This window comes from Protopterus annectens, chromosome 10.part0 (assembly GCF_019279795.1).
Source record: "Protopterus annectens isolate FY-2018-M chromosome 10.part0, PAN1.0, whole genome shotgun sequence".
NCBI lineage: Eukaryota > Metazoa > Chordata > Ceratodontiformes > Protopteridae > Protopterus > Protopterus annectens.
Window position 1 is genome coordinate 182187841 of NC_056744.1, and position 14825 is coordinate 182202665.

Consider the following 14825-nt stretch of genomic DNA (forward strand, 5'->3'; position numbering starts at 1 on the left):
CTAAGCACTTTTCTCTTTTGGGTTCATAAATACCTCCACAATTATGACAGCTGACTATGAGGTTTGCCACAGGTTTTGCTGACTCACCCCTCTGCTTCACTGAGCATGCTCTGGATTTTACTGGAGCTGCCCTGGAATTTGCTAGAAAGGCTCTAGGTTTCACTGAAGCAACCACACTCTTTGGTCTGTATCTTTTAACCTTGTGCTGCATACTATCAACATTAGTACTGGATGGCACTGGAAACATGCATTTCTCATTTGTAAGTATATTCGTATGCTTTTCTTTGAGCTCATATTTCTGACAGATCTCTATGGCCTTAATCAAAGTTAAATCATTGTCTCGAAGCAAAGTCTTTCTCACTGCATCATCTTTAATACCACACACAAGCTTGTGTTTTATCAGCTCATCTCTTAAATCAACATATCTGCACGTTTTTGCCTTGTTTCTCAAGTCAGTTATACATGCTGCAAAAGATTCACCAGGCTTTTTGATCTCTTGTGTAAAATATGTGCCTTTCCATTGTAATATTCATTTAGGGGTTACACATTTCTATAAGTTTACGTTTTAAGCACTCAGGTTCTTCCCCCATTTCAGCCAGTACCACAATATGGCAGTCTTCCCCCTCCCCTGCATACACAGCTGGGACATACATAAATGAATGCTCCCCTTCAATGGCTTCTGAACCAGCCAAATTAAGTAGAATAAATGCCGTTGTACATGCGTCTTTGTCAGAAAAGCAGCCTGAATGAAAATATTGTACTCTTTCTTGCTCAAACACTCTCCAGTTTTCAGCAACATTATTATCAAACACTAGTGGAGCAGGTCTGCAAAATCCTTCTGCCATGTCAACAAAATGCTTTTGTAATTATCTTCAAATGCACACAGACATGTACCAGGTACTTGAAAAAATATTCAACTGCACCACAGTCTCTTCAAAATGACTGTATTTTGTGAAATAACTGTACTGTAATACTGCACAAACATGTGAACACTTTGTACACCTTGGATATTTTCAATAACTTTAGTTCTTACGAAAAAGAAGTGCATAGTGAAAAAATACAGTTGTTTTCCCATTTTTTATTAATTTTATGTGATTCAGAAGTTATTTCAAACACTTTTATAAGCATTTTGAGTATTTTTATCACTATATCATAATTTCAAACATTTCATTTAATTAGAAAGTAATTTTGAATGCTTTGAATGCTTCATTTTATTATTTCTGGAGTACAAAATATTTTAAATGAGTTTTAGTGCCTGGATTTGGCTTTCTGACCTGTTTGTGAGTCATTTGAGCAGGGATGATGCACTCCTGTATATTCCTCCAACTGAAATGTGCCTCATCATCTTGAAGAAATTTTGCTTCAGACCGCTTTCTGGCACCATGTCATTTTAAACATGCCGCTTCTGACACCATGTTGCTCGTCTTGTGTATTCAAGAAGACAATAAGGCTGGGTGTTCATTTAAGTAGTTTATTACAAACACATCGGGATGGTTGACTGAAACGTTAAACTAAATGAACTGACTGACTACTACACACATACATGTTTTCACTCTGGCTGCTCACTCAAAATGGCACTTCTTGCTTGCACATGCTAAGTATTTATATGAACGTGCTCACTGACTGGAATGGGTCTTAAAGGTACAACACACACACTGATCTACAAATATTTCTAAATTTCTGTACTTCTCAGTAGTTGAGATACAACTTAAAGTTGACTGGTTCACATATGCTTGCCCCATCCCCAGGAGAGAAACAACATGGCCACAGCTCTCTTCCTTTAGTAGCTGTGTGAGTTTCCAACTTATTGATTGAAATGCCTTCCTTTAGGGAAAATGAATTCTGGTTCTGCACTATGACATGGAAATTACCTTCATGTTTCATTAAGTCAGCTGTAATACTCAGCCTCAAAACCATTTGTGCAATATATTTAATGTTGTATGACTAAATTACTTTGTAATGTTAAACTTGCATTATTAAAGCCAGTTGACAGTCAGCTTCAGGAGGGGCGTAAAATAATTAGCATGCAATTTTAAATTAAACAAAGATAAAAAACTAAAAATAACAAATGCTCTTGGGTAGACAATATACTTAAGAGAATTGTGCAGAATCTGCAAGTTATTGTTTTTATATTGTAGAAATTGTCTCAAACATAATTTTAATTAGAGAGATATGCCCTATTTTGCTGATCTTTTTGTGCAAAAAGGAGTATATGCTGCTTCAGTGGTCTTTAACTAGAAAAAGGATATCTCTGGAGTCTAACCACTTCTAACCAAAATAAATCAGTAGAGCATATTCAAACAATGGCACTGTTTGCAATATTTCAGGAGCTCAAAACAGGTATATTTTTTTTCTGGGGGTGGGACTGTCTTTGAGAATAACATTTAAATGACCATTAAGAAAATCTACCCATGGAAATGTTGCATGAAAAAAAAAACACATCTTGTTAACATTAAAATTTTATAAACTGACAACAAAATCCACTACAATCAAGCAGAGGAAGATAACTGTAAACCAAATGTGCAGAAGCAAGATACAACACCAAAGGAAAAAGTTAACATCCACTTAAATTACTGTTGCAGAAATTTAGAATGAAATGGTTTACTGTTCTAAATTTAGTTGAGGAATTATTTTATTTGATATTTCCATTTGAAAGTTTTAGATATTCTTGCTCTATTGCTTTTCTTAAGGGCCCATTACCATACATTCCAAACAGTGACGTTTCCATGGGCAAACATATCATTAGAAGAACATCTTTTATGGAAAAAAAAACAGCTAGAACAAAATATAAAATGGTAACAACCTTGCAGACAAAACTTTAGTTATGATGCAGTAGAGTAGCTTGGGTAGGGCAAAAGAGACAATTGCCATGTGTGCAAAGTGTTAGGGTGCTCAATTGGCCATGTGATCCATCATCCTGATTCCCTATCGCTCTTCAGTGCAATATAGGCTTGCACTTTTTCTCCTCTTCCATTGAAGAGCTCGGGCAGCAGGAAGGGTGCATGGCACATATCTGGCCACCTGGTTGGTGTGTTCCAGAAAAAAGCACTTGAAGAGCTGAGCCGACAGGGTGCAAGTTCATGGGACAGGCACAGAGACATTTATTATACTTGCCCTACTTAAATTGTCAAATAAACATCATGACTGATTTACAGTTCTCATAAAAAGTTAACTTCTATTTTCATGAGATTAAATTTTGGAGTTATATATTTGATGTTACCTGCAATTTTTATAAAACTGTAATCATTTGGTAGGAATATGCAGAAGATTAAGGTTCTGTAGAATTATTGAGCTGCTTGCTGTAAGTCTAGAGCACAGAGTTTGATTCCTTTTCCCTCCTTTTACCAGTTGTTTGACTCCTTGCTGTTCACTTAACCAAGCAAAGTCCAAGTCACCTTTGAAAAGGAACACTTGATGTTCTTTGTGTTTCACTGTTGCAGTTATCACATTTGGGTTATTTGCTTGCAGTAGCCCTCAGTCGGCCTGATTAACAAAGTCTTGGGTCCTGCATTGGTTGCTGTCTCCTCTTCCATGCTGTCAGGTCGTCAGGGGTATAAAACATGCAGCCGACACCATTACATCAGTCTTTCTTGCCATGCGGTGCCCGAAGCAGAAGCAGTTCGCAAGTGCCAGTTGGTCAACTCCTGAAATTTTTGTTTTTGAGTTTCAGAACTGAAGTCTTCAACTAAAAGCTAAGTAGCCCGTTGGGAAAATTTTTTGCTCTTAACCGATGTCAGTAAAAGTAAATAATTGCATTACTTGTGGAAAGCAAATACCTCATAAATATTTTCATTCACACTGTATTCCTTGCCTAGGCCCTGACCACGATGTACCTTGCTATCAGTTTTGTGCCTTATTTAAACCACAAACTATCCGTCATTGGTATATTTTCACTTCTAAATATTTTGATGCTCAGTTCAACTATCCTGATATGTCTTTGGTAAGCCATCTGACTACTGACATTCTGAAAAAACGCAAAGATAAAGACAGAGACAGGCCGCCTAGGTCCAAAGCTGCCGACGACGCTTCTCCTAAGCCAGTCGCCAGTTTGCCGGTACTCAGTGAGGTGCTTTTGCAGCCCCTGATACCCACTACTTCAGATTCGCAGGCCTCTGCTGAGACTCATTCAGAGTCCAGTATGCCGCGAGATACTTCAACTGTGGAATCTGCGGATGTCTCTACCTTTGATGGGTCTGGAGCCACTGTGCAGGCACCAGCTTCTGAGGGTGTATTCAGGCCTACTGACTTGCATATTAAACCGACACCATCTTCTTTTTCAAGGCCTAAATCTTGAACCATGCCTAGAAAACTGATGCCCAGACTGCATGGTCAGGCCTCTATGCCTAAAAAACAAATGATAAGAATGGCTGAAGACCTTATTACTTTAATTAGAGGAAGCCAACCTTCCCCCTCTAAGAGACCTAGGACCGAGTTTGCTTATGATACTTATGACCAGGATTCTGATTTTCTGTTTCCTTTGATTACCAGGATTTACCCTTATCTCAACCAGGGCTGCATCTACCTCTACAGCCTTTCTCAGAAGTGTTCCTACCAGGGACATCCTAGAAACTGCTACCTTGAGTTCTGTACATACTTTCACCAAGCATTACCATTTGCCAATTTCCTCTAAGTCCAGAGCTGGCTTTGCCACTGCAGTCTTGCAGGGCCTTATAGCTGGTCCTAATGCTATCTAATTTCCTCCTCCCATCCTTAGCTTTGGGAATCTTCCCAAATGTGATGACTGCAACAGTGAAACACAAAGAACATAGTACAGTTGTGTACACTTACCATAAATGTAGATGTTCGAGTGTATTCACTGTTGCAGTCCTGGTTACCCTCCCTCCAGCCCCTTGACTTCTTTTAGCTATACCTCTACTCTCCTTTACTATGCTTAATAGCTTTTTGGTGTATTTGCTTTTTTGTTGGAGGTATAACCTTGTATCTTTATATATATTTAATTGCTCCCCATTAGGGGAGCACCTGACATCTGGGGCAAGAAAAACTGATGTAATGGTGTCGGCTGCATGTTTTATACCCCTGACGACCTGACGTCAAGGAAGAGGAGACAGCAACTGATGCAGGACCCAAGAATTTGTTAATCAGGCTGACTGAGGGCCACTGCAAGCAGATAACCCAAATGTGATGACTGCAACAGTGAATACACTCGAACATCTACATTTATGGTAAGTGTATACAACTGTACTTTCCTAATGGGCTGGCCATTTTAAATAAAATGAATAAAATAAAAATTCCTGTGATTATCACAATTTCATTTTAATTTTACCACACACACACACACACACACACACACACACACACACACACACCATGCACGGACATTTTTTAATGCAAAATTAAAACTAATTTTGGGTACAGGACACTCAGTGAAGCAAGCTCACAATATTGTAATAGCAAATTTGAGAAGAAAAACAAGTTGTACTCCATGAGAGTTCTGACCTAAAATGCCAGATTCCATGTAAATCCTGTTTTTCCAATATTCATATAGTCCAAATTCACAACGTTTTGGCACTTTCAAATAAAAATGGGAAATCTGTATCCCTGCAAATAAATAAAAAGTAAATTCAAACAACAAATCTACTACCGTCATGACAGCTTTGCCAAGCAGCTTTGCAATGACGTATTATCTGACACAAGTGCCATGACCCTTAACTAGAGCTTTCTGCTAATTTTGCTTAGGGCTTATATTCTGTCCCAATGAAAGGCTTTACTTCTGTCTATGGCTGTTAAATGCCATTTTATTTTGTGCTGTTATATGACCTTAGGAAGGACCTTAGGAAGATTTCTGTTGCCAGCAAAAATGAAAAGAGGCAAGCAAAGTATCTGTTCTTCTAAATCAAGCTTGGAGAAAACGAAACAAAATACTGATGAATGACATAAATCCTCAACTACAATACCTGCTTTCATTGCTACATTTTCATTTGTTTGCTTAAATGAATGACTTCCTTATAGCAATAACTGAAATGAGTGAAAAACATATTACTAGCAATTGACATGGATGCCTATACTGTCCATTCACATTCCCTGCATTATGACCTTAGTGGTTAGGACATGACAGATAATTTCCACAGCATCATGACAGTCAGGCTGTCTTTCATCCCTGGTGATGCTGTCAGTAAGGGTATACAATTGTGGATGAAGTGGGACCACTATAGAAGCTGATATGATTTCTATAACGTCAGTAATTATTTGTTATATTCAGCATCAATCTATCATTCACTAAACTTCATACACAAAAAGCAAACCTACTCCATAAATAAATGCTTAGACTTATCTGAAAAGGTGCTGTTTGTGGCAAGATGAGTAATCATTCTGACAAGCTCTCTTGTATTTCATCTGCTTTGAGTAAAGGCAATCAAATCAGACATTGTTTGTTTTTTTTTTCCTTTAGAAGACAAAATTAGAAACAATGACCATTCCCTTTCATGTAGAGAAACAAGGCTTCACAATGAATCAATGGCCTTAAATGAATCAGACACAACTATGAATTAAGTAGACATACTTGTGATTTTGGTTCAGTGAATTCCCATTGTTTATGGTTCTTTTATATCCTTGCTTTGTGACAGCTTGAGGCTACTTCTGAATACTATTATCTCGTTTCATGGCTTTTTATAACAGTCAGGTAGCAGCTGTCAAACCTAATCAGTTAGGGTGGCAACTTTTAACTAGCTCACCATATTAATAATCTTCAGGCAAAATCCCTCACCACACAGGCACACAGACACACACACACACACACACACACACACACACACACACACACACACACACACACACACACACACACAACCAGTGAGCATCTGAGGCGACATCTTAAAGATTTGGGCATTAATCAGCACATGCTCATTTTCTGTTAAATGAAGGAATGTGTTCCATGGTGCTATCCTTGCGTAATACAGGAAATCAGTCCTTTTGTTATGCATCCCTCCATGGTGATGCAGTCTGCATGAGAATGAGGGACCAGATTCTAAATGATAAAGCTTCAGAGTCAATCTTTTTTGGCTATCATCAGTCAGTAAATAGTATGGTCTGTCACTGTTGTTATGTAACTTTTGAAACTGTACGGTCTGAATATTACAAAAAAAAAAAAAAAAGCTGTCAGGCTAGCATGAGTCAGATAACATTATGAAGCTCCAAAGACCCCCAAAAAGATCTCCTGATTAATTTATTATTTTTTTTGTTTGTTTGCATTCATGATGGAGTCCCTGGCATCAATCACACACATGCAAAGCATCAAAGAGGTCAGCAAAAATGGAGCAATTAAGTGGATGTGGAAGCTGAGTACCTTCAATACACTCAAGGGAATATACTTTGGAGCACCACTAGACAACAGTAGTGATGTGCATTGAGAATTAGTAGTCGCACATTCCCACATTTGCTTTCTGTTGAAGTTTGCTGCTAGAATTAATTATTGGTCAGAATGAAGCTATAAGAACCTGGTGAGAGCTATAATACCTCAGGTACTAGTGACCATAATATGTCAGCTTTCTCTGGATGAATTTTTGACTCTGCTTTCTGCTTTGGCATCAGAAGGAATGTTGGTATAAAATGAAAATGTGCCAATGAACCACCCAGATATCTGGCTAAACTGCATGACAGAAAGTATATGAGAACAGTAATGGATATGCATTAATGGTTTCACCTTAATGATGCAGTGTGGAAGTGTCTGTCAATGATAATGGAAAATCATACATTTCCTTTTTATAAATGTGTAAGTACATTTCAGACCCCTTGAAAGAAGAGGCAATTGTAAATACGTTCAGCAAGCAAGAGGTAGTTTGATTTAAAATGATATAGTATTCTACTGCCAATCATTAGCAGACTGGAGCTCCGCTGTGGCGACCCCTAACCGGGAAAAGCTGAAAAAAGAAGAAGATTCTAGCTGGTATTGATAATGCCCGGTACAATGAGGCAAAACATCCTGAACAGACTTATTTAGTTAATGTCTTATTTCAGACTTCAACGTAGTCTGGTAACCAGTGGCTATAAACAATACCAGTATTTTTCTTTTTCTTTTCAATTTTCTCAGAAAATCATATAAAATTACATTATATAGAATAATTAAGTACTGGTTAAAAGCAAGACATTTCAAGTAATGCAAGATTTTTAGCCAAATATTTTATTGTTTGCACCATTGCCTTTGTTAAATATTTCATTTTCTGATGCCTGCTTTACCAGTTTAATGGCCATTTGAGACAAAAGGCAGAGACACTAATTTTGTATAAGAGAATGCCAGTCAGTTTGTAGGATGCACACATACACTCAGACAATGCACACTCAACCATTGAAAATTCAGAGCTCTCCAATTCACCTGCAGTATGTTTTTAGAATGTGTGAGAAAAACAGGTTACTCAGCAAAAATCCACATGAACACATGTGAGATGTGGAAACTAAATACAAAAGACAGGAACCATACTGAAGTTACAACAGATAAAAAGCTAACTGCAAGTTCTACCTATCTGGTAAAATACTCAAAACAATTAGTCTTCCTTTGACTCTCAGAATGCATCAGTGCATAATCTTCTCTCCTCCAAATAATACTGTTTCTGGGCAGGCCACAGTACCATGACTGCTCTATGGACCTTTTCTGTTGAAATACCGCAGGATGTAGACAGTGGTTAGCTAACTGGAGCAATATCTACAGACCTCCCTAAAGCATGGAACCTTGTTGATCATTCCACTCAAAAATGAAAAAAAATAAACCTATGAACGCAAATGCCACCGTCTACAGACTAATCAAGCAACTTTCCTCACATTTTCCTTATGTTAAATTTATCTGTTCACCTGTTATAGCTGTCACAGTCACCATACTTCTTTTTTCTCTTGATCTATAATACCTGCTTACCTTGTCCTTAAGGCACCGGCTATGTCCTTTCACCTGTATCCTCACCTCCTATCAATGCTATTTGGTTGTGTAAATGTACATATACTATGTTTATGTTATTCGCTGTGTTTCTCCCCGCGGTGGAGTGATGTTTAAAGACATGCAGGTAGGTGCGTGCATGAATGGTTGTGCCTTCTTTGAAGGTTGGGCATCGGGCTGACAACTTGGCACTTATAAAATCCACTGCCAGTTATTAGCAGACTAGAGCTCTGCTGTGGCGACCCCTAACTGGGAAAAACCGAAAGAAGACTTATCTATGATGTAGTTAATTCACTGAATCTCTGGTCACTCTATAACTCTTTCCCTTATATGTTAATCATATTCTGTTTATCATAACTCCCTTCTCTTCATAGCGAACTAATTGCACAATGTAAAGTTATTTGTACAAGCTTCCATTGCTGCTGTCTTGGAGCTCTGTGGTCCTGGGCTCAGACTGAAATTGGTTGCTTTTCATTAGTGGCATAACCCAATCAACAAAAATATATATATATTTTTTTTACTATCATACAGTTCTTTACGACAGTCTTACCAAAATTGCTGAACATTAGACTTAAAAGTTTCTGGCATAATTAATATCAATTTTATCTCATTAAAATGTACTGATGTTCTCTGTATACCTATATATCATTGGATTATCTTGTACAATGGCTGTAAATATATTAATCATGTAATATCGAATACAATTACACTGTTAAACTGCATTGCAACCTATTACTAAAACACTGTAAGTAGTTGGAGTTTTTGAAGAACTCATGGTTGTGCTGTAATCACAACCACACAGTCAGTACTGGAAATCAGATGCCAGTAGAGAAGTCAGGTACTCTTTGGCATAATATTTACTGAAAGAAAATTTTGAGGAGTCAAAGATCAGATGAAATAAGGAAGGTGGTTCATACAGTACTGGAAGGTACATCACACAGTATTAGATGAGAGGTCAAACGATACTAAAGGATGACTACATTCATATGTGTATATGTCTGGGATTATGAAAAATCTGGAACATAGCTGAAAGCTGATTGTGGATCGCAGTTTATTAAATGACTCATAACCTGTAGAACTCTGAGGGTAAACCTCCAATGTCCATATGCTGAAACCTTTAGACGGTCATACAGCCCTTGAAATACTTGTACTAAAGTCTAACAATTTAGCTAACAAATTACATAGCTGACTACCAAACAGTCCTATTATATTACTACAAAGCCCGTGTCGTAGTTCAATCTGTAGTGAGGGGGGCTAACAATGGATAAAAAGTTCACCACCTCCTCACCAAAATTTTGAGACACTAGTTTTTTTTTTTTTTAAGTGTTGCTTGGTTGGCCTATCGTTGGTTTCCCCTACTTAAAATTTCACTTAAAAAGCCATTCGATGATTAGTGGCTTTGATAAACAGAGGTTCAGTGAGTGGCTATTCAATCAATTGCAATTTGACAAAGTGATATAGACTCCAGCAAACTAGACTGAGTATGGTCAACGACAACTTTTGTCTTCTGGACTGTGCATGGACATGTAAGCTCTGTGAGTTTGACTGGGGTTAAACAGTTCAGTAATGACCATATGTAGAAGCTATAAAAGCTCTTAAATGAGTTATCATTGAAGGAAAGGCAAAGACACCATGAGTGAATGACTTCATTATACCAACATGCTGTTTCTGAGGTTATTCATAAGGCTGGCTCCCTGTAGCAAGGCAATAGACATAAGATAAGATAAGTCAGTCTCCTAGTCAGTGCTAATAGCTGCCACTCACTCATATACACCACAACATACCAGATGTGTTCCTTGATTTGATGACCTCTGAAAGCTGTAGCCTAGTCATGTAGCCCAAATAGCATTATTTACAATTGGAAAAAAGCAAAATTTTGCAAATCTGTTTTCCCCTGTTTATTCAATAATTTGAAGTTTCCAGTTTCTTCAGCTGACTACTGTCATGTGACTGCTTCCATGTACAACTCCTGAAGCTATTTATCCTTATATGTGGGGTACGCGTCACTTTCTGTTATAGGCTGTAGCTGTGGTGTTATGTACGAGGACTGCATTTTTGCTATAATATTCCTTGTTGCCACTACAATGTTGGTCCAGATTCATCCTTTTTGAGGGTAAGAATTGTTACCACCAGAATGAACAGTTGTAGAGAAGAGTATAAATAATACCTATATTGAATGAGAGACCTTTGCAGTATCTTTGTAGCAGTGAGAGGGCTGAAATATTGCTTTATCGAAAAAGGCATTTGGAGTGTATTTAATGAGTTTACTCCAGGGAAAATTAAATTATATTAGTACCAGAAAAATATTCACAAAGTATTAAGTAACATGGAAAAACATGAATAATAAAGTTTACATCTAAAATAAGGTATTCGGTACTGTCCTAAGAACTGAACATTGCTTTATTATTCAAGCTGTGGTGTATCAAGTGTTCCGCTTCTATTTTCAAGGTAGTTTCAACATAACAATAAAACTATTGCATCACCGCTTCTATTTTCAAGGTAGTTTCAACATAACAATAAAACTATTGCATCAACAATTCCTCAGTGGTTTGGGGTAAATAAAGGGGGGAGCATAGTCTGGTTTTATATCTAGGTTTTCCTTTAGTATAGCTAAATGCAAAACAGTTTTCCTATATGTGCTGAAGAACTAATCAACGAGTTGATTATGAAGTGTGTTGTACTATACCATGGGAAAAGTAACGCCACCTTAGTGGGAATTAATTTGACTTTCTGCAAAGGAGGACCAGCAATAAAAAGATTAGGAGTCTGAAGTGACTGACAAGATTTACCATTTAACACTAACCTGAAAAGAATCGGCTTCAATGGTTATCACAGTCACTTTAGTATTGGGAAAGGACATCCACCACCACAAAACAGTGTGTTAAAGTCTAACGGTAAAACATTATTGAATATGGTCCCATTGTGACTCCATGCAAATTGCAAAAATGAAAAGCATAAAAGTTTACAGTACCTTTACTCTGGACTTCATAATACATATATTTTTAATGAAGTTCTACAATTAATGGCAACTAAAATAGAAAAAAAAACATGAGCATGTATATAATCTCAGGTGAATGTTTCTGTTGAATTATATGTGCAAAGATTATATCTGCAGGAGGAAGTGCTAATGTACCCTAGGTTTTTAAAAATAAGGTAAGAAAAAGCTTTTTCAAACAAAACTGATCCCTGTCTGACTAATCATAAATCTAGAGTTAGTGCTGCTACCTCCAAACAGATATGCCACCTGCGAAGGTCAGGGCACATATAGACGCACACACACACACACACGCACACACACGCACACACACACACACACACACAATATTTCAAAGCTGTATACATTTTCATTCATCTCTCTTCCATTACTTACTTTGACCTTCTTAGCATTCCAGGTAATGCCTGCTCTCATCTTTTATTTTTCTCCCAGAATGCTAATCTGTAAGTGTTACGGTTTCATATTTTATATAAGATGTGCAGTAGCGGTCTTCATTAACTAGACAGCTAGAGATACATCTGCCTTTCAGTGACTCCACCAGAAAAGCTAAGATAACAGAGATGAGATGGATTCCTGTAAGAGCCTCAGTACAGCAGAATACAAAGTACTGTTTCCTGAAAATGACAGTACATTCAAGCACACATCTGAATTTCCTTTTATTTTCTTGATAAGAATGAAGACCCCAACCTCACCATCACAAGCAGTGATCCATGAGTAGAATTTTACCATATGTTTATTATATTAACATCTGTGTTAGTGGCTTAACAAATCATAAACTTGCCTTTTTCAGACACCTTTATTGAATTATCACTTGTGACACAGACACATTTACATTTATATAAAAGTAATCAAACTGTATTAACAAGTTAAAATTAACAAACAATATGCTTCACATATGTTGCTATATATCATATAACCTGAGCAACATTACATAAATTATTCAATTCTTTCCCTTTTTTAAAGAAGAAACATCATTATTAAACCATCACTTATGACATAAGCAATCATACATTTATATGAATGAAAACAAACCACACTGACACAATCCTAGGTGCAAACATTTTACATCACAAACCATACTGACACACTCCCATTTGCAAACATTATACATCACTTATAATCTACCCATTTGTTTTCAGTCAAACATTACACAGATCATTTGAGTCCTGCCTTCTTTTAAACCTCATTCCTCCCCTGTATGTATTGTTCCCACAATTCCCATTTTTTTCCTATGTAGTTTGTTCCTACCTATTTCTAAGGATCTCAGTTCCAGTTGTTTTATCTCTGTTACTATATTCACTACTTCTAATATAGTTGGCTTAGATTCTGATTTCCATTTTCTAGGAACTGCTTTTTTAGCAGCCACCATAATTAGAGACAGCAAGCCCTTACCATGACTAAGCAATTCCCAGACTGCATCACAGTTCAGAAAAATCCTCTCCCTTGTCACAGCAATCTGCCCACCCAGCATTTGCGACAATGCATCCAGCAGGTAAATTTTAAAGTCCGCCAACTAACTGCACTCTCAGAAAATATGTTCCCAATTATCTCTTTCTTTCCCTCATACCGTTAACATTTGCTATCTACCTCAGGAAAAATCAAGTAAACAAATTCATCTTCTAAGATTGTTTCTAATCCCTCACATTTTTTTTGTTTTATTTACATTTAAGCAAACCCCTTACAGGAAGTGTCCGGTGGCTTAAATACCCTATTAAGTCTTTCAAAAATAAATAACTCTGTTAATTTCATCCTTTTAAAATGATAAACTCATCTGCTTCTACTTAACAAGATCAAAGTTAGTAGTGATTTACATTGTTTAAGCATTGTCCATAGTACTTAGTTGAATATCAACTATATTTAAATTTAACTTCCTTTGCACCGATTTCCATCTCTCTAATTAGAAGTCATAATAATCTTTTGAATAACTTCATAGAAAAGTATCTTGCATGTACTTAATTCATTTCTTAAAAAAATACAGGATAAGCCATATTAAATTAACTATCTATAGGTCCCTGACAAAAAAATAAATGTTTGTAGGATTTAATCAGTTCCACAAATGCCAGAAAAGAAAATTTCCATTTATCTATCTGTATTCCTGTTATTTTGGCTGGCAAAAGAAAAGAAAAAAAAAAAAACACAGCTTGATAATGATGTATTCCCAAATTGTACGATTCTCATAATTTGTTTCCAAGGAGAACAACTTATCCTTCAATCCCCAAAGTCCTAGGAACATTTCCCAACATAGCATCTTACTGCCGTTCTACCATTTATCTCCCCAGAGCTGCACCTGTAAAACATCAAAGCTAATAAATGTAACCTGCTGAACCATCCACTAAGTACAAACACCTTACTTTTCTGAAAATTAAACATTCAGTACAAAGCTGTCTAAATTCTAAACTAACTATTCCACCAAAATATACAATTGCTGCACAGTCTCTACCTATATCATCAAGAACGAACTATGTTGAAGTACACTTGTCACTTTCTTCATCCCCAGTGTTGGCCATCCCAGCAGAGCTCTCTGTATCCTACCTTTCAACCATGCAGCAGTCCATTTCCTTAGTCTCAGTCCTATCTGTACTTTCTGCAGGTTTTATGCCAGCTACCATTATGAGTCCAACTGAAAGCAAATATTTCTCTCCTGCAAATTTATCCTGTAACACATTCATAAAATATTTAGGTTCTTAGGTTAGTACTAGGCTAATTGCCCTTGCGAGCCATTTTAAGCCTAGCCAATTATCCCTTGTGAGCCTCAAACGCTGCCCCTTGTGTTTATAAGGCAAGCACCTTAACCATTAGGCCACCCTCCTAACTCAAATACAAATGACATTTCCTTCTTGTACGGATCTTATTTTGGCTGCTATCCTGGAGATCATCATTCTCTATGAAAGCAAATTTGTCGTTCTGTCAAGATTTTCTACATTTTCTGCATAGAGTTGCCAGGATTTT